The sequence below is a fragment of the Gossypium hirsutum genome, chromosome A06, assembly GCF_007990345.1.
Source record: "Gossypium hirsutum isolate 1008001.06 chromosome A06, Gossypium_hirsutum_v2.1, whole genome shotgun sequence".
NCBI lineage: Eukaryota > Viridiplantae > Streptophyta > Magnoliopsida > Malvales > Malvaceae > Gossypium > Gossypium hirsutum.
In genome coordinates this window covers 39,944,892-39,963,563 of record NC_053429.1, presented here as the reverse complement: position 1 = coordinate 39,963,563, position 18,672 = coordinate 39,944,892, and the positions used below count along the sequence as shown (strand labels likewise).

General features: G+C 35.3%; 2 non-coding genes across 2 annotated transcripts; one reads left to right on the top strand and one right to left on the bottom strand.

Annotated features, from left to right (window-relative positions):
• Nucleotides 1–412: 412 nt before the first annotated feature.
• Nucleotides 413–519, bottom strand: LOC121231669 (small nucleolar RNA R71). Its single transcript, XR_005929725.1, has one exon. It is a non-coding gene; the product is annotated as a small nucleolar RNA R71 (small nucleolar RNA).
• Nucleotides 520–11,227: 10,708 nt separating this feature from the next.
• Nucleotides 11,228–11,333, top strand: LOC121230975 (small nucleolar RNA R71). The gene has a single exon (XR_005929046.1). It is a non-coding gene; the product is annotated as a small nucleolar RNA R71 (small nucleolar RNA).
• Nucleotides 11,334–18,672: the final 7,339 nt, after the last annotated feature.

Below are 18,672 nucleotides of genomic sequence, written 5' to 3'. Positions count from 1 at the left end.
GGAATCAGCTACCTCCTGCAATTGCTGCTAATCAAAATCCTGCTCCACGTACTATGTATGATTATGCTAAACCTTCTTTAACAGGAACTAAATCTAACGTAGTTAGACCTGCAATTGCTGCAAATACTTTTGAAATAAAACCTAACACTATTCAGATGATACAGCAGTTTGTTCAGTTTGATGGTTTGCAGGATGAAGATCCCAACGCTACTTGGCAAATTTCCTGGAATTTTGCGATACATTCAAAATCAATGGCGTTTCTGATGATGTCATTCTTCTTCAGTTATTTCCCTTTTCACTAAGAAACAAAGCTAAACAGTGGTTGAACTAGTTACCACGAGGGTCTATCACTACTTGGGAACAAATGACCGAGAAATTTTTACTAAAATATTTTCCGCCAGCTAAAACGGCTAAATTACGTAATGATATCTCTTCTTTTGTGCAGATAGATTTAGAAACACTTTACGATGCATGGGAGAGATACAAGGACTTACTGAAAAGGTTCCCTCACCATGGGTTACCACTTTGGCTGCAAGTTCAAAAGTTCTACAATGGTGTGAATCCCTCCATAAGACAAAAGATTGACACAGTTGCTGGAGGAACCATCAACAATAAAACACTGGAAGATGCCTATGAATTTATAGAAGAAATGTCACTGAATAACTATCAGTGGCAAGTCATGAGGACTAAGCCAACAAAAACAGCCGACGTTTATAACGTCCACTCAGTTACTATGCTGTCAAATCAGGTAGAACTTCTCAATAAAAAGATTGATAGTTTTCTTGGTTGTACGCAGGTACATCCAGTAATGAGGTGTGACTCAAGCGGAGGAGGTGTGCATACAGAATATCAATCCTTCAATCCCACAACCGAAAAGGAACAAGTCAACTATATGGGTAATAATATCTTTAGATCTCAAAATAACCCATACAGTAATATTTATAATGTAGGTTGGAGGAACCACCCAAATTTCTCCAGGGGTGGACAAGGAAATCAAAAGCCACAAAATCCTCAGAGTTTTCAACAGCCACCTTATCAACAAGAGAAGAAACCGAACCTTGAGGAGATGCTCTCAAAATTTATATCAATGTCAGAAACCCGTTTCCAAAATACCGAGACAGCACTTAAGAATCAACAAGCATCGATCCAAGGACTAGAAACTCAGATAAGCTAGCTTTCTAAACTAATCTCAGAAAGACCACCAGGAAATTTATTTAGTAATACCAAATCCAGAGAGCATGTCAAAGCAATTACACTAAGGAGTGGGAAAGTGCTAGCGAAATCTGAAAAAGTTAGCACAAGAAGCCGTCGAAAGCGAAAGGAGGGAAGAAAAACTCGAAAATAGTGAAAACCAGTACCGGAGGAATATTCACCACCGGTTTCATATCCAGTAACATTAAAAAAAGATCGCATTTATGCACAATTCGGTAAGTTTCTTGAACTTTTTCAGCAATTACATATCAACTTACCTTTTGTTGAAGTTATCTTGCAGATGCCTACATACGCAAAATTTTTGAAGGAGCTTTTAACAAATAAAAGGAAGTTTGAGGACTTATCTACAGTAGAACTCAACGAGGAGTGCTCCGCCATACTCCAAAATAAGCTCCCAACCAAACTAAAAGATCCAGGAAGTTTTACTATCCCTTGCTTAATTGGTAATCTGAATATTGAAAAAGCACTAGCTGATTTGTGCGTTAGTATTAATTTGATGCCCTATAAAATGTTCAAACAGCTTGGTCTTGGGGAACCTAAACGCACTAGGATGAGTATCCAATTAGCCGATAGATCTGTTAAATATCCCAGGGGTATTATAGAAGACGTACTCGTAAAAGTAGATAAATTTATATTCCTTGTTGATTTTGTTGTGCTTGACATGGATAAAGATGTGGAAGTACCCTTAATTTTAGGGTGCCTATTCCTAGCCACTGCTAGAGCCGTGATTGACGTGGGTGACGGTAAATTGGTACTTAGAGTAGGTGACGAGGAAATGATCTTTAAAATTTATGATGCTATGAGATTCTCTAGGGAACAAGATGATTCATGTTATTTCATTGACTTTATTGATCATATTACTCAAGACTCTTTTCAGGACATTATACAAGAGGAGACGACAGAACCGTGTCCAGCTCAAGACGAGGAGATAGGTGAGGAATTTAATAACCATCTGTCAAGACAAGTAGAATATGAGGGTATTAAGATCAACGATGAACTTAAGCAAAAACCCTCAATTGAGGAGCCTCCGAAACTGGAACTTAAACAATTACCAAACCATTTAGAATATGCATTCCTTGGAAATAATTCTACATTACCAATTATTATTGCTTCTGATTTGCAACCCAAGGAAAAAGAGGAACTAATCCAAAAATTAAAAGAACATAAGAAGGCCATAGCATGGAAAATTTCTGACATTAAAGGAATCAGTCCTTCTTTTTGCACCCACAAAATTTTAATGGAAGATGAATACAAACCATGTGTGCAAGCTCAAAGACGTCTGAACCCCAGCATGAAGGAAGTTGTAAAAGCTGAGGTAATTAAACTTCTAGATGCAGGAATTACTTATCCTATTTCTGACAGTTCTTGGGTAAGTCCAGTGCAGGTTGTCCCCAAGAAAGGAGGCATGGCGGTTGTGACCAACGAGAAGAATGAGCTAATCCCAACAAGAATGGTTACAAGATGGAGAGTTTGCATAGACTATAGGAAACTAAATGATGCCACAAGAAAAGATCACTTCCCCTTGCCATTCATTGACCAAATGTTAGAAATATTATCCGAACACATGTATTACTGCTTCCTAGATAGACTCTCTGGTTACTTCCAAATCCCAATAGCTCTTGAAGATCAAGAAAAGACGACATTCACATGCCCATATGGTACGTTCGCTTATCGTAGAATGCCTTTTGAACTATGTAATGTCTCTGCTACTTTTCAACGTTGTATGATAGCTATATTCGATGAACTCATGGAAGATATCATGGAAGTCTTCATGGATGATTTTCAGTATTCGGTAACTGTTTCCATCTCAGCCTTAAAAATTTAAAATGAGTTTTAATAAGATGTGAAGAAACAAACCTTGTGCTTAACTGGGAGAAATGTCACTTCATGGTTCAAGAAGGTATTATACTAGGGCATAAAATTTCTAGTAAAGGGATTGAGGTGGATAAATCTAAAGTAGAAACAATCATGAAATTACCACCTCCTAGTTCAGTTAAGGCTATTAGAAGCTTTTTAAGACATGCTGGTTTTTATAGAAGATTTATTAAGTATTTTTCTAAAATAACTAAGCCTTTAACTAAATTGCTAGAAAAAGATATACCTTTTAACTTCGATCAGGAATGTTTAGAAGCATTTAATACTTAAAAGGATAAATTAATTAATGCTCCAATTATAATTGCACCTGATTGGAACTTGCCATTTGAACTAATGTGTGATGTAAGTGATTTTGCAGTAGGTGCAATACTGGGACAGCGAAGAAACAAGCATTCTCAACCTATCTATTACACCAGCAAAACTTTAACGGCTACACAAAAAAACTATACTACTACGGAAAAAGAGTTGCTAGCTGTGGTTTTTGCTTTTGATAAATTTTGATCATATCTCATATTGTCTAAAGTTATTGTTTACACTGACCATTCCGCCGTTTGCTATCTTTTAACTAAAACCGATGCAAAACCTCGACTCATCCGATGGATTCTCTTTTTGCAGGAATTTGACTTGGGAATTCAAGACAAGAAAGGAGCTAAAAATCTAGCAGCTGATCATCTGTCTAGGCTCGAGAAAACCAATACCAGAGAACTAGATGACGTGGAAATAAATGATTTGTTCCCCAAAGAACAATTTTTTGCTATATCTAAATCCGAGGTACCTTGGTTTACAGACATCGCGAATTTTTTAGCTGCTAACATTATCCCAAAAGGGTTAACACACCAGAAAAAGAAGCGATTCTTTAATGATGTAAAAAACTACTTTTGGGATGATCCATTTCTGTTTCGCAGATGTGCAGATCAAGTCATCAGAAGATACGTTACAGGATCAGAAATATCAAAAATATTGGAACACTGCCACTCATGGCCAACCAGAGGACACTATAGTGGAACAAAGACCGCACATAAAATACTTGAATCAGGTTTTTATTGGCCTTCGTTATTCAAAGTTGCTATCAGGTATGTTACTTTATGTGACAAATGCCAATGGACAGGTAACATATCTAAACGTGATGAAATGCCTCAAACCTATATGCTTTCTTATGAAATATTTGACGTTTGGGGTATCGATTTCATGGGCCCATTCCCCAGTTCATTTCAAAATAAATATATCTTAGTAGCAGTTGACTACATGTCCAAATGGGTAGAAGCTCAAGCTCTACCTACTAATGATGCTAGAGTGGTAGTACGTTTCCTTAAAAAACTCTTCTCGAGATTCGAAACACCTAGTGCAATTATCAGCGACAGGGGCACTCATTTTTGTAATACCCAATTTGAAAATACCCTTAAGAAATATGGAGTTCATCATAGAACGGCCACCTCATACCATCCTCAAACTAATGGACAAGCTAAAGTAGCAAACCGAGAACTCAAACGGATCCTTGAAAAAATGGTAGAATCAAACAGAAAAGACTGGGCAACAAAAATAGACGATGCCTTATGGGCTTATAGAACCGCTTTAAGACTCCTATAGGGACATCACCTTACAGACTTATTTATGGAAAAAGTTTTCATCTCCCATTCGAACTAGAGCATAAAGGTTTTTGGGCTATTAAATTTCTAAACCTTGATCCTGAACTTGCAGGAAAAAATAGGTTGATGTAGTTGAACGAGCTAGATGAATGGCGAGCCAATACATACGAAAATTCACACCTATAAAACGAAGCAACAAAGCGGTGCCATGACGTTCGTTTAAAGCAATGGAAACAATTTGAAATTGGAGATCTTGTATTACTATACAACTCAAGACTCAAATTGTTTCTCGGGAAACTAAAATCATGATGGTCAGGACCTTTCATAATTCAATCTATTTATCTATATGGCACGATAGAGGTAAGTCACCCATCATATGACACTTTCAAAGTAAACGGACAATGTCTCAAACTTTATAATGGTGAGGATTTTAAAGTCAATAGAGAGGAGCAACGACTCTACAAACCGCCCTAAGTATACTAACAAGGCAACAATCGAGCTTAGACTATAAACAAGCTCTTCTCGGGAGGCAACCCGAGTACTAACTATTTTAAATTATTTTAAATTCAAGTTTTAAACATTTAGGCCACTAAGAGAGTATTTGAAGCACAAGTTCCCAGCACCACACGGCCGGTAACACGATCATGCTTAAGGTCGTGTACCCAACACGGAGGCAAACACGGTCGTGCAATACAGCCGTGCGAAAATAGGGTAAATGATTTCCTCAAAACACGGGATGCGATAAATCCCCACGGCCGTGCGACATGGCCATGGGTGAACTTGATACGTACACGAGCGTGGGAATGGAAACCCACAGGCGTGCCAGGGACAAGGCTTGATTCTGTTTCTTCGACACGGGCATGAGACACACCCGTGTCGTTAAGCCATGGATAACAATACACGAGCGTGGTACCTTAACATGGGCGGGAGAGAAGCAAACAAGGCTAGGCACGGCCGTGCGATATGGCCATGTACCACACACACCCAAGACACACAGGCATGGGAGAATAGCCAAGCACGACCTAAAATTGAAAAATTCGAAACACACAGGCTCACCCTCATAAGTACACTGGCGTGGCCCTAGGTCGTGTGGCCCTCCCCTATATAAGCAAATCACTGTTCATTTTCTTCTTCCTTTCAAAAGCCCTAGCCGAAATCTCCCCTTCTCCACTCCCTGATCCCTATTCTCAGCCACCACTACCCTCTCGTCCAGTTCATGTGGCAGCTTCGTATGCTAAGATCTCTGAGCACCTCACCCGATTCAGGCTTCAGTGTTTTCAACAATTTGACAACATTGATGCTACTCTACAGTAGAGTTGTCAGCACCTTCCCATCTCATCGCCAGTCCCACCTCGCGAATCATCCAGCGATGAAGATGTTTAGAAATATTTATTTATTATTTACTATTTTTACTTATTATTGAAACTATTTCTATTATTTTTATTAGATTTTAGAATTTTATTTTTTATTCTTTATTTCGGTTATATCTTTTCGAATCCTTATACTTCCTAATATCTCTTAAAAAGTTCCTGATTTTACCATAGTTATATAGAACTCCTAAGCTCATCATCACATAGGAACTACAACTCCACCGGGGAAAGTTCTCCACGACTGCCATGTCCTACTCGACCATGACCATAGCTACCACTAGATATAATATTCTTTTGGCGCAGGACTTATGGCCTAATAAACCTCTTTGACTACCGGAGTATCCTTCTCCACTCTCAAACCGATCACTCTCTAAAACTCTAAGTTCGAGGAATTTATCATACAGGAAGTTTCACTTCTCTCCCTATCTTATTTTTATTCTCTAACATCTATCATTGTACATTGAGGGCAATGTACATCTTAAGTGTGGGGGTATTTATTTCACTATCAAAAAAAGATCCCTAAATAATCACCTTGTTCTCATGAAAAACTCGCATATCATATTTAGGATAAATTTTAATCGATTTATGATTTTGATTGATATATCTTGAATTAAAACATAGGGATTTATGCATTGATTATTTAAACTTTAAGACATTAGAGAATCAAGCATGATAAGTTGATTTTTAAGAAATTAAATGATAGGTTGTTTCCCCAAGTCTAGGTATTACTTCGAATTAGAATTCATGAGTCTAAACATCAAAAAGCCATAATTTTTTGTGAGATTTTTAGCCTTTTGACCATCTATTCATCCTTTCATGCTCACTTTTATTATTGCTTTGAGTGCGTCAGTATTGAACTGCTATTCTAGAACTTGCTTGATTATGCATGTCGAGACCACACCATTTGATTTGATATATCAAAATGATTAAGGCACTTAGGATTAACCCACTTATGCCATGAAAAGCATACCTCCACGATTAACCCCTAGTAAACCCCCTTGAGCCCAACAATCTAATTCTTGTATTACCCTTAATATTAATCTTTAACCCATTATTGTTGAAATCCCCTAAATTAATCCCTATTTTTGTCGAGATTTGAGTTGAATGGATTACCTAGCTATGTTTTGTTCTTGATATTTAGTTTATATTATTTAACTTGTTCTTAAAAAAAACAAAAAGAAACACAACTATGTATGCATATCTGTAATTTCATATTCTGAGAGAAGCTCTGTTGTACGCAAGTGAAGATTAACTCTTTTTCTAGTTAGGCAACTTTTCAATTTAATTTCGATTCTAACCCTTTGTTTCAACTTGTGACCACACCCCCTAACCAATCCTCATTACAACCCTCTAAAGACCTTTTGATTGATGTATCATTTTAAAATTAAAGTGGTGGAGATTTGATTTTCATGCAAGCCTATGGTAATGACTTTCCATTATTGACTATTGAGTGCTTCCTTTATTGTCCTTTAAACGCTTCGAGTGATTTGAGTGAATCTTTAGTGAGGATATAAAACTCTATGATATTCTGTATTAAAGGTAATTACTTAGATGAGGGAAGACACCTATATTTTAGGGATAAAATGCTCAACTTGGAATGATTGAAACTTTTATGTTCTTTTAGTTAAATTCTCAATGTATGATTACCTATGGATTAATTTGAGATATTATTGATAGAAATTATAAGTTGAGAAGGATTTATTTTGATTATGAGTTGAGAATTTTGCTTGAGGACAAGCAAATGCTTAAGTGTGGGGATATTTGATAAATCGTAAATTATACATATTTTTACCCCATGTTTAATGCATTTTATAGATGATTTCTCATTAGAATTGGTGAATTCGATGCTCCTAATGCTTTAATTTCATGTTTTGTACTCAGAAGAGCACCAAGAGTCAAAAGGAGCCAAAAACGAGCCAAAAAGGGACAAAACGGACCAAATCGAGAAGATGACACTGCCTAAGCCTTGCCACACGGGCAGCTCACACACCCGTATCTTTCGAGGGTGTTGACCAAGGCTTTCACAATTCACACGGCCTGGCCATTGACCCACACGACTGTGTGCAATTTAAAGGATCGAACACAGCCTGGCAATCACGTCACACGGTCGTGTCACACAGGCGTGTCCCTGCTGAGCCCAAGTTAAGTCCAATTTCGAAAAGGCTACTTTGGAGGGTTTCTAGGCATTCCAAAGCCTATAAATATGCACTAGAGGAGGAGAAAAGGAGAGACGGAGAAGAGGGGTAAGGAATTACCCCAAGGAAGCCGATTAATCCATCTCAGAAGCCGGATTCATCATCAAGACTGAAGATCTCTCCTCAATTCCCCTTCAGGAGTTTTAGGTTTTCTTTATGTTTTGTATTCTTTATTCTTTTGAGATGTTTTCTTACTTAGTTATGAACTAAATCCCCTCAATACCTAAGGGGAATGAAACCTAAGACGAATCTTGTTATTGTTTTCTGAATCGTATGATAATTATTTAACTTGTTCTTAATTATGTGTACTTAATTCTTGTTTTGATATCCCAGGATACTGATTCAAGACATCTTATTTAGAGGAGGAATAGACCCTGTCTAAGAGTACATTTACCATAATTAAGCGGAGTTGATTGCGCGCCTAGAAATAAGGGGACAAGATTTTGTCAGATTAGGGTGAAACCTAATAAGGGGTCCATAGACCGAGTTAATGCAACCCTAGAGTGTTAATTAGAGAAAACTCACGGTTACTCAATCTAGGGATTAGACGTTATTAGTCTTGAATAGGGATAATAATATAACTTAGGGATCTCTACGGAACAAGTTGAATGAATAAATCGTCCGATTCGGAGCCAGAATAATAAGTAAAGTCTAGGTGGATTTTTCCTTAGGTATTGTCTCAAGTCAATCGATTTTCCCAACAGCAATTTCCCAATTCTTTTCTCTGTGTGTTCTTTGTTTAAATAATTAGTTAATTAAAACAAGCCCTTTTATTCTCAGGCTAGATAATAAAAAGATAGTTATTACTAGTACTTTTGGTTCCCTTGGATAGGATATCCCTGTCTTGCCATTACTATACTATTGTTCGATAGGTGCACTTTCCTTTTCATCGTGATAATAGTTAGTCTAGGTTTGATCTTCATTATAAATATTTATTACTTGTTATGAATCACGTGATCATTAGACTGATTGTTACTGATTCTGATTTATAATCATGCATGTGACTTCATGGAAATCTAATATGGTCTATTGAGGTTTGATAAGTTTGTTTTACAAAACATGAACTCCCATATTTATTGATTCTTTTGTTAAGAGATAGCATGATTTACATGCTCATTAATTTGCGTAAGCATGCCATGACACACTGCATGGGACTTGGGTTGATGTAAAAGTAGGAAGTTCTTGTAGTTTAATAATCCGGTGGTTTATCTGCCCTTCTGTCTCGGTAGTTCGACTGTACTATAGTGGCGTGACCACATGTATTCGATCTGACAGTTTAATTGCAAAATACTAGTGGCACTGTCCACAATTATCTGTTGGTGTGATCTGGTTGGACGAGTTCTGAGGAATTCTATTTCAGTGTGTAGCGAAGTTGGGTAGGATTTTTTTGATAAATTTGCATTCTGATCTAGTTGAAAAATATTGCAACTGCATAAATATACATGCTTTGTTCTACTCTGCTATGCTCGGCTCTGTCTGTACCATTCAGTTTTGTTCTTCTCTATTCTGTTTTGATTTGTTCTATTGTACTACTTTTCATTAAATCTCTGTGAGACTCTAGATTTGCTCATACTAGTTATACAACTGCTCTTAAGCTCTTTGCGTTACTACGATTTATGTGGTATGCTCTTCATATTTGTATTGAGTCTGGTTATACGCAGTGATTGGTAACTCACCCTTTATCTTACCCTTATCTGTTAAGGAAAACATTGGATTTAGGATTGGACGGTGTACGGGAACTCAAATTGTCTTGCACTGTAATAACTATGATTTGATCTTTTGGGTTTGTAAATAGTCTTCAGATTCACCTTACTTTCCTTTTGATAATCTCATCCATACCAGTCAATTTCTAACACAAAACTATCAAATCACCTAAACCAACAAAAATTAATTTTTGGTTTTCAAAGTTAAAGTTCCAAAAAGAAATTAATTTTTAATGCGTTAGTGTAACTCGTCCAAGTTCGGCTTAAACTTCCAGACTGAGTTTGGGGTGTTACAGGTAGGGTGGTAGAGGATTCTTAACTTGAATTGGGCACTTTGTCTGTTGTGGCACTTCTACATCTAACAAAGGTGCTAGTTTATCGGAATTGACTGGTTCAGAAGTTACTTTATCATATTTTGTAGATTCTGGTTCTGGTGAAATTGGAATTTCAACACTTGGTTGAACTTCCACTTTATCTCGAGCATCAACTTTGACAATGCTGGGCTTTAATATTTTTTTAACTCCTCAATGTCAAAGCTTTCTTTCCCCAAATTTCTTGGATTATCCGTATCACTAGGCAAGGTGCCTTATGGTCGGTTCCTAAGTTCAGTTGCCAGCTAGCCCATTTGGTTTCCAGGTTTTTCAATGTAGTTGTATGGCTTTAGATTAAGGCATCATTTTTTGTATGCCTTCAATAGGTTTTCTAAGTCATTGAATAGTTTAGCTTGAGTTGGCTTCTGAGCTTGTTGGGTAAATCTAGATTGTTGGGTTTGTCTGGGTTGGGTGTAAGTGTTACTGGGTCCAGTCCCTTGGTTACTCCAAGAAAAATTAGGGTGGTTTTACCATATGGGTTATAAAAATTTGATTGCATTCCTTGCCTTCCTCGGTTTTGGCTCTGGTTATGCATGTAATACACGGATTCTTGGTTTGATGAGCATTCTTTGAACAAGTGCCCTTCCCTACAATAAACACAGGCTATATTTTTGAATTAATTCAGTGGCTAAGCTGCAAAATTATTGAACCCGTTACTAATAAAGTTTTTAAACATTGAGGATATCGAGGATACCTGAGATGTAACTGAAGGGAGAGCATCCATTTTGTGTATTTCTGCTACTCGTCTTCGTAACGATACTTGATTGGTTGGTCATTGGCACAATTCTCTCAATGGTTTCATAAGCCTCACTATAAGACTTAGAAAAGAAAGCACCGTTAGCAGAAGCATCTACTACCATCCTCAAGTGAGCATTAAGATTATTATAGAACGTCTTTAATTGGATGGAATAAGGGATTCCGTGATGAGGGCATCTTCGTAATAGTTCTTTAAATCTTGCCCAAGCCTCATACAAAGACTCGTCATCCATCTTTTGGAAAGTAGTGATCTCATTCCGCAACTTAGCAGTCTTGCTAGGTGGGAAATACTTCATAAGGAATTGTTTTGCTAACTCTTCCATGTGATAATGGAATCTGGTGGTAATGAGTTCAACCAGGCTCGAGCTCTGTCCTTTAGTGAATATGGGAACAACATTAATCTTAATGCTTGTTTGGATACTCCAGCTAACTTGAAGGAGTGACTCACCTCCATAAACAAGCTAAGATGAAGGTGAGGATCATCAGTCAGCATTCAACTGAATTGGCCCACTGTCTGAAGCATCTGAAGCATGATTGGATTCAACTCGAATTGTTGTGCCTCAATTTTGAGTCTCCTAATACCCGAATTAAGCTCATGAAACTCTGGCATAGCATACTATCTTAAAGCTCTATCCCTATCATCAGCAATAAGGATATGATTTTGAGCATGATTTGCTTTATTCCCTTGATTTTGGTTCTCAAGGTTCATCTCTTCGGTCCTTCTTTGAGTTGCTTGTCTTCTTCTTTGTCAAAAAGTCCTATCAATTTCAAGATCTACAGGGGGTAAGGTGATAATTCGATCAATACTCATAAACACCTAAAACAATCACAAAAAAGTTATTAAATTAAAATTGAACAAAAAAATAACCAAAATCCAAAATTAACAATTTTACAAACAATGTCTTTTAAAACAGTCCCCGACAACGACACCAAAAGCTTGGAACGATAGAATGTGCAAGTGTACACAATCGCAACAAGTAATAAAGTGACAAGTACATGTCGAGTTATCGTACCCACAGCAATTGTGAAAGAAAATATTTATGAAATGCAACTTTATACAATTTGGTGAAGGAAAAATATGTTAATTTGAATAAGTGTTCATAAAAACTGAAAATTAACTAAGTAAATTAACTAAAAAAAGTAAAAGTAAAAATTCCAATACGCAATTTCTAAAAAAAAAAGACAAGTTTTAATCAATATGACATAAATGTGTTAGATAAATTACAATCCTTAACTTAGAATTACTAAACCCATGTTCATGTTGTTACGAATAATTTCACGGCAACTTGGTATTTTGTTAACTAATGCACATACATACTTATTAAATCAATTAATCTCTTGAACATATTCCAATGTCAATTCAAACAATTAATCAAATTTCATAAGCAAGTATAAGATTAAGATAAGTAACAACATATTACTACATTGAAACAATTTAATCATAATAATCTAGCAACTTATGCAAGGCTAATGTACCGTTTAATACCATCTGTAACAGCCCGTTTTTAGGATTAAGAGAAACAGTGGTTTCGGGGCCACCAAATCCGACGAGTAGGTTTGTAAATATTATATTTAATATTTACGAGTTAATTGTGATTTTAAAAAAATGTTTTTGATATTGTGATATTTGTTTTATAAGTGATTTATTAAGTTCAAGTGGTATGACCTTAAGGTCAAGTGGGTTTAGGAAATGAGGTATCGGGACCTCATTTCTATAAACCGAGTCATAAATATTTTTATAAATATTTACGGAGTGGAAAAAAGATGGTATTAAAGTTTTGTTGAAAAATTTTATCATTTCGATAGTTAATTAAGAAAAAAAGACTAAATCGCGTAAAATGCAAAAGTTGCATTCTAATTGTTTAAGTGTTTATTTTCCATGTTTTACTAAAGTAGAAGTCCCTATTTATCAATTAAACCATTACTTTATGATAGTGGAGATTGGTGGTTTGGCATATATGAAATTATCTATTATTATAAAGGACAAAAAGGTAAATGGAATATTAAAATGTATTAAATAAAAATAAAACATAAAATGTCCATGCAAATTTTATTTCTTGGCCGAATATGGAGGAGAAAAAGAAAGCCATTGAAGCTTCCTTATTTTCGGCACTTGCATGAAGTGATTTAGGTATGTTTTGTGTTCGGTTTTTGATAATTTTTATGTTTTTGAGATCGTTGCTTCGTATTCTAGCTAGCCCGTATCTCTGATTTCAAAACTGTTAAAGTATTTGAATGTTTCCATTGTTGAATGCATGAGTATTTTGATAGTTGATGATGGAAAATAAATTATTTTTGTTGGATATACATGTTTTGTAAAGTGAATTTTGGTAAAAATGTCAATTTTGGATTAAATTGTGAATTATTGAAATTATATGGTTGAAAGTGTGAATAAATGAAAATATGGGTTCTTATGAAGTTGTAGTAAATTTGGCTAGGCATGGGTTTGGCCAAAATTGAATGAATTTAATTTTTCGAGCTTAGGGACTAAATTGTAAAGAAGTTGAAATATCAGGGGCAAAAATGTAATTTTGCCATCAAATAATTTATGGGCTGTTTTAATACCATGAATATTTAGTTAAGCTTAATTATGGTTAAAAATGGTTAATTTGCATTTTTTTAGCTTAGGGACTAAATTAAATAAAGTGAAACTTTAGGGGTAAAATAGTAATTTTACCAAAATATGAAACTGAGTTAAAATGAATAGAATATGAATTGTAATAGTTGAATTTGATTGATTAGATCAAGTTAAGCCTCGTACGAGTCTATATCGAGGGAAAAACGAAGTATCGGATTCGTCGATCTAATTTGTCGTTACTATGAATGAGGAAAGTTCGTATGCAATAAGCATTGTTAAATTTATGTTTCTAATGCTTTAATATCGCATAAATTGTATATACGTGAATATTTTAATGTCTGACAACATATCGACAAAATGTGGCACTTAGTGTGCGAGGCAATCAAATATGGTACTCAGTGTACGAAATATTGAGAATGGCACTTAGTGTGCGAGATATTGAGAATGACACTTAGTGTGCAAAATATCAAATGATTCAAAGGGCAATTATAAATTGTGATTGAATGATTAAATAGAGCAAAGTGAACAGGTATACATGCTATATTATATGAATTGTTTATGAGACGACTTTATAATGGTGATATTCGGGCTTTGAGCCTAGCAAGCTTTAAGCTGGTGAATAATATTATCGGGCTTCGGGCCTAGCAGGCTATAATGCCGGTAAAATGATATCGGGCTTCAAGCCTAGCAGGCGAAATGCTGGTGAATGAGTTCAGACTTAAAGTCTAGCAGGCTTCGTGCCGGTGATGAATTCGGGTTTAAATCCAGCAGGCTAAATGTCGGTGATTTGATAAAAGTCTAAGACTATGAGACCTTATGTTAAATCGGCAATTGAATTTGTTCAATACATTAAGTTGGCCAGGTATGTGATATATACTTATGCATGTTAGATCGATTGGAATTGAATCATGAATGTGAAATGAGAAGCATAGATGAAAATGCCTATGTCATATATGTGAGTAAGGGTAAAACCATCGTAAATTATCGATAAGGGTGGGCTATGTGCAGAACCATCTTATAATTGCTAATTTGAACGGTTGTGTGCGAATCATTGAGCATGATGTATTGTATTGAGATTATGCTTAAGTGAAATTATAGAATTGTGATGAAATTGATTGGTGATATATATGTTTAAATAATGTGAATGCAAAGAATATGTGAAAGAGTAAATTTGTAATAAATCTGTTTGGGACAGCAGCAGTAACGTGATTTTGAAAAATCACCATAAATTGTGGGAGTTGATTTAGAAGCTGAATAAATTATGTAATTAAAGATTAATGAGTCTAGTTTCTTATAAAAGAAACCGTGTAAGCAAAATAATTGTTGATAATGAGATATTTGAAGTGGCGTGGGATAGAGTCAAATGACTTCGGGGTCCCTTGTTCTGTTTTTAGAAAATCATTATAATTTGTACAAAAATGTTTATAAGATAAAATTTATATTCTTAGACTTCTTAATGAGTCTAGTTTCAAATCAAATCAATGAGAACATATTTTGAATTCTGTACAATGAGAAATTTGATTCGTAGTGAAGAGTGGTCAGATTAGTCAAACAGTGAAACATGGGAAACTTTAAGAAAAATCTGGTATTGATTGACCAAACCAAAAATTCTGAAAATTTTATGGCTGAAATATATATGAGTCTATTTTCAGGGAAAATTAATAGAAATGTATTTGGAGTTTTGTAGCTCCAGTTATAAATAATTTAGTGACTGTTGCTCAGGAAGACAACTTGTAGTGAATTTGTGATTATGTTGTAAACATTGATAAAACTTGTTAATGAGTTGCTTATTGCTTTCTTATGAACTTACTAAGCATAAAGCTTACTCCCCTTTTCTTTCCCATATTCCCTAGGGTTTCCAGGTTAGCTCGGGTTGGAGGCCGTCAGAGATATTATCACACTGTCGAGTTAACTCTATTGGTGTAAGTAAATCCTAGTGTTTCGAGTCTATGGCATGTATAGGGTTTTAATGTTGAGTATGTGATATTATGATTTAGCCAAAGGTGTTGGCTTGTATTGATAAAGTGTTGTAGCCATGTGAATTGGCCTATGTTGGCTAATGATGTTGTGGGACTAAATGTTTATTCATATATATGTATGATACTATATCTTGTGATGGGGCTTATAGTATGTATGCCTAGAGATTGAAATGAGATTCATTGATGAGTTAGTAACTGGTGCAAGATTTGGTGATTGGTAAATAGTTAATAATGCCTCATGAATGGTTTGTGGAAATGATTATGTATGCTTAGTGATGGACATGAGGTTCGTGATGTAATGATAGTTATGACTAGTATGTGGTAATGATGTGGGCAAATTCTATAATATTTATTGCATAAGAAAATGACTTGAGCATAACATGTCTGTAGATGTTTAAGAGCTCATTTATGCCATGTTGTACGTTATTGGATAAGTATTTATCTATGAATGTGGTGTGAGAGTGACAAAAGGCTTGGTAAATAGCCTATTTCTAGCCACACAGCCTAAGCATACGGGCGTGTGAAGCCTTAACGCAAGAGATTTTTCTAAGTTTTTCATGAGTTCTCAATTGGGTCCTGAACCACCCCGGATGTATGTTTTGGGCGTCGTAAGCCCGTATATGGGACAGATTGCATGTGAAAAGAAAAGTTTTTAAATTGAACAAAATTTTATGGCCTGATTTTTGTGTGATTGATTGAGTTTTTAATTATTTGAGATTTCATGGCCCTGTTTAGTATGGAAGTGTTAGTAAAAGTCAGGTAGCACCTTGAACCCTGTCTCGGTATCGGATACAGGCGAGGGGTGTTACACCATCGCTAATTTAACCTTCATCTACCTCAGAAAATTAAACATGCACCAATTAAATATTATGTCAATTAATTACAATTTCAATAAGATTAATAATTAATTCATTCGTTACCTTACAATTGTAATGCAAGTATAACCTAAGCATGGTTTTATTTAATTGAACAATCTACCAAGGCCTAATAACACAACACAAACATGATCTTAGTAATTTAAGAAAATAGAATGCAATCAATCTAAAATGAATTAAATTTAAGTCATTTTAATTAAATCAAGAATAAAAACATAACAAATATTCATGTTCATAATCACAGCATAAACAAGAAAAATTAAAGAGAAATGAACAAGGAAACAAATCTCGGTATTTCTACGAAGCCAAACTAGTGCGCTCCTCTTCTTCTCTACTCATTCTATTGATTCAAGGCCTTCACGAACACTTGAATGTTTCTACTCCAAGGGTGATGCAAGCTCTCTTTCAAGAGTAGAAATCGACAAGGGAAGAGGATAAAGGAAATGGGAAAAAATGAAGGAAATGAAAGAGAGAAATAAAGAGATGTGTGTAAAATGAATTGTGTCAAATGAAGAAGGGAAGAGAGGTATTTATAGGTGGGAATGGCTGCTAAAAATAGCAAATAATTATCAGTCACTCCCTCTCCCTTGGTCGGCCATGCTTGGTGTAAGTTTGAGTGATTCAAACTTGTTATTTTAGCCTAGGGCTAAAAATAGAAGGCACGAAAAGATGAGGGATTTAAATGGAAATAAGGTGAACTTCAAGGGATATTTTGAAATTAATAAAATCAACTAAATAAGCTAATTGTGTCAGCTTATATGGACGGTTTGGTCCTCCAAATCCCTTGGTGGATCAGTCCTCATTTTAACACAATATAGGCTCATTTTCTCCTTCAAACTTATAATTAATTTTTAACCAAATTAATCTTGGGCCAAAATTAATTATAAGATATATTCAATACATATTTTTGGACCGTCTATGGCTAGAAAATTATTTAGCCATACTCTTGTTTCACTTGATGCAAAAAATTTCCCAACAATTCAAGCCTCTTGAGATGGCTGCCAAGCTGATTTTCTTCTTTTGTGCAAAATTGTCAAAAATAAATCAAGTTTGTGTAAATTCATTATAAAAATAATTAAAATTAAATATATTAATAATTTAAGTGTAAAATAAATATTTTATAATTAAATTATAAATTTCGACAAAAGTTACTACAAAACAGCATGAATTAGAACTCAAAAGGAGCTGAAAAAGCTTATATATTTTTGTGTTTCCACCCACATGGCCTGGGCTCTGTCACACAACTTGGCCACACGGTCGTGTGACCCCTATTTTTAGCTTTTTCTACATTTTCTGTTTTGTGTCAAATTAGTCCCTAATTGTTTCCAAATTGATTTTTAGGTTTCGTATACTCGATTTAAAGCTCGTATTTTGTATGAATGTTGTGAATGATGATTGGTTAGAATAAATAGTATTTAAATTAATATTTGATTAGTTTTTATGATGTTTTGAGATTCGTTATGTGTTGTAATACTTTGTAAACCTAATACAGCAATGGAGACGGGTTAGGGTTGTTACACATAACCTCTTTTGGAAGTACAAACTTTCACCATCACCTAAAATGAATTCACAAGCTTGATCGTCCTTAATGAGTTTTTGTTTTGCTTTTAACGTTTTTCATCTCGTTGTAGTTTTCGAATCTCATCAAGGAATGTCGATCTAACTCTCAGCTTAGCCAAAATTGAGCCATCATTCTCTAAATTCAATTACACATTCATTACTCTCAAAGCAACTAAAGATTTTCAGCTCAAGGAGTTCACCACCACATTTTCCTTCTCAGGGTTATAATCAACAACAATGTTGTAATCTTTAAGCAACTCAACCCATTTGTGTTGTCTTAAATTTAGGTCTTTCTATATGAGTAGATATTTCTAAACTTTGTGATCTGTATGAATATGGCACCACTCTCCATACAAATAATGCCTCCAAATCTTTAAGACAAAACCTATTGCAGCTAACTACAGGTCATACGTAGGATAGTTACTTTTATTAGGCTTAAGTTACTGAGATGCGTGAGTCACCACCTTGCCTTCTTGTATTAACACATATCCAAAATCGATATGAGATGTGTAACACCCCTAGCCCGTATCCATCACTGAAATAGGGTTGCAAGGTATTACCGATTAATACAAATCATTTAACATGCATACCTCATACATTTATGCATTCATA